Raw genomic sequence first — 2,888 nt, 5'->3', positions numbered from 1 at the left:
AGGAGCCCACCCGGCGCGCTGCTCCCCTGGCCAGCAACCCAGCGGGATGCCAGTCTGGCAGCAGGGTGCCCACCCGCCTGGTCCTGTCACCCCCGCCCTCCCTCCCGAAATGCAGTTGTTTCATGGCCCCCCAGCCATGGCCTAGCTGTTTGGTGCAGGGATAGAAGCAGCATTAGGTCCAACCTAGCCTGATTTGCTAAGGATTTTCACTGTTTAGGGGCTATTTGGTGGCCTTTGAAAAAGGCACTTGGGTCTTGGTTTTGCTCCTGGTGTAGATCCACGCACCCCCATCAGCACAAACTGCAGCTCAGCAGAGGGGAAAAAGGGATGACGGGCTATGGAGACTGAATATCCTCTCCCCCCGCAAACAGAGGGTCCCCTTGGGGGCAGAGGGAGGCATGCGGGCAGGGGACAGAGCATGTGCATGGCACGGCACGGAGGGAGAAGCTTGTCCTGCAGCTGCCCAGGCAGTACCTTTAGTCTTCAGGGCAGTCAAATCCAGTCCACTTCACCAGCACTAAAGTCACTTAAGCCCTTTGCGCCAGTCACCGGAGCAGGACTTTCCTTGGAAAGCTGGCCCTGCCATAGGGGCACACGGGTTACGCTGCGGACAGGCCAGGACCATCACCTCCGCCAGGCATCAGTTACCGCGAGCTCTCCACAGAGGCATCCCACATCTTCCCCAGCACGGGGGACCCAGCACCACGCAGCCCCCTCTCCAGCTGAAGGACTGGAGCGTGGTAATCCAGCTCAGCAGCTTCATTAGCAGTCAGCACTTTGACAGTACAGAGCAGTCCCCGTGGCCTTACTTGGCACTATGCAACCAAACAGTGGTTTTCAGGGAGAGCAGAAACAGGCAGCGAGATACCGAAGCAAGGGGCTTGCTTACCCATGACACCACCCGGCCATTGAAGCAGGGAAGCTTGGCATTGTCATCTGAGATCTCTTCTTTCACCACCCTGCAGAGGGGAGAAGGAGGCAGTCAGAGCTGGGTCCAGGATTTCCGAGGAAGGAGACTTTCCCCAGCGGGTGTTTGCACACCCTGTGCAACAGGCAGCCCAGGCTTGAGGATGGGGCAGGGAGAGGACCGGCAGGGACCCCTGCCGCAGCTTCCTATGCCCACAGCCATGACCGGCAGGCTGGAGGGGAGAAGACAAGGGCAGAACAGGCTCTCCTGTGTGCTGTTTCGCCCCCAGATTCACATTTTAATTAGTCAAACAAACAAAAAAATCAGATTCATATTTCCACCAGTTTGCTTATTTCTAAAGAAATCCACCAGTTCACTTATTTCTAAAGAAATACATAATTTAAACCTCTTCATAATGATCTGAAAGAATCACAACGTATGCCAGAGATTTCTAATAGATGAAAGTGAAATACATTAAACATGCTGTCTCCCAAATGTTACTGTTGATTTTTAATTACGTACATAATATTTCAACATCACTTCAAGCTTTATAGTTGTGCCACAATGTCATGTTCCCACATTACACAAACAGCTACATTATCAGTCTTCATAGTGGAAGGAGCACTGATAAATTTTTTTCCCCAACAGTAAAAACATCAGTTTTCTTTAGGCAGAAAATTTATTCTTTCTATTTTAAATATCACCGGGTACCTAAATACTTTTTCTACAGTGAGTCTGCAATCAAAACAACTTGTAAATTCACCAGATTCAATTAATACCATCTTTGATAAATCAAATTTAGTGGCAAAATAGGCTTTAATAAGCTTATTTTCTTTTCTACTCAATGACAACAATTTAAGCACTCATTTAATACAAAGACATCTTATAAGTAGTATGTGATATTAATTTCCCCTTCCAAGCTGTATCTAAGGCAGCTTGACGCATTGTGCTTAAAAAAAATAATGCAGTAACTAAACCGTGAATAAACCAATCCAACAGAAAAAGAACAAATGTGAAACCAAGGGAAATTATGTATTAAAAAGAAGTAGCTTATAAATAACTAACAGAGTACAGAGAGGTGGGATCCCATCAACAGCTCTGAAGGGTCCCCAAGCCAGTCCCCAGCTCACGGAGGGTCGAAGAGGATGCAAGCATGGGGTGCAGAGCTGTGACCCATTGCCCCAGGCTGTCATGCAGTCCAGGCACTGCCATTACGAGGCAGCATGCCGGGGCCCAGAGAAACAGGTACTCTGGGCTCCTAGCTGCGCTCGCTGGTGTGCCGACAGCTGCCCAAGCTGTCACTGAAAATAGGACGACAAGGCTCGCCAACACTCGCAAGGCATCAGCAAAAGGCAAATGAACAGTGCTGGAAGATCAAAACCCGGGGAGCAGGCTTGCTCCACCCTGCCAGCCACGCTGGTTGCTCCAGTGTCATGCACGCTCAGCAAAGGGCTGTCCCACGGGGTGAAAGGCAGCATGTTGCCACGTCTTTGCTGGCAGCTGGCACTCACGATCCCTGCCCAAAATGGAGAGCCAGGCAAAGGGACTGGACAAACACTACCCATCCCCAGAAGGCACAGATGAGGAGGTCATGGTTTGAGCAGCCTAATCCACTACCAGGATGTGCGTTAATTCCTCTTGCACGGATGGAGAAGCAGGAAAAAGCAGGAAAGCAGTGAGGATGGATTAAAACACTGCTGGCTTAATGCTTCTTCAGCACGCCCTGTGCCAGCCTCTGCCCAAAGCCCCGACAGCCCAGGATGAGTATCAAACACAGGCAGTCTTCCCCAGGACCCGTCCTCTTCTGTGCCCACGCCAGCCCTTTCCAATGCAGGCAAGTTGTTGTCTCCTCACTTCCAAGCACGCGCACACACACACGCACCCTGGCCTGGCTGCACTAGCATCCATTCATACTGTCGCCAGCAGCCTGGACTTCATCCAATTCCTAGAGAGAACTTCAGGCAGAGCCAATTTTCAGTGC

The 2,888-nt window shown here is 50.7% G+C and overlaps 1 protein-coding gene across 1 annotated transcript in view; it reads right to left on the bottom strand.

The window, feature by feature from the left end:
• Positions 1 to 513, bottom strand: part of DVL3 (dishevelled segment polarity protein 3) — an 11,710-nt gene extending 11,197 nt beyond the window's left edge. Inside the window, exon 1 of the mRNA XM_009331195.1 lies at positions 475 to 513. The gene's annotated coding sequence lies outside the window, so the exon portion shown is untranslated. The remainder of the gene's footprint in view (positions 1 to 474) is intronic.
• Between the last annotated feature and the right edge of the window lie 2,375 nt (positions 514 to 2,888).

This window comes from Pygoscelis adeliae, unplaced genomic scaffold (assembly GCF_000699105.1).
Source record: "Pygoscelis adeliae isolate BGI_AS28 unplaced genomic scaffold, ASM69910v1 Scaffold479, whole genome shotgun sequence".
NCBI classification, from domain to species: Eukaryota; Metazoa; Chordata; class Aves; order Sphenisciformes; family Spheniscidae; genus Pygoscelis; species Pygoscelis adeliae.
Note: the sequence above shows the minus strand (reverse complement) of the source record. Positions and strands in the feature narration are given on the sequence as shown.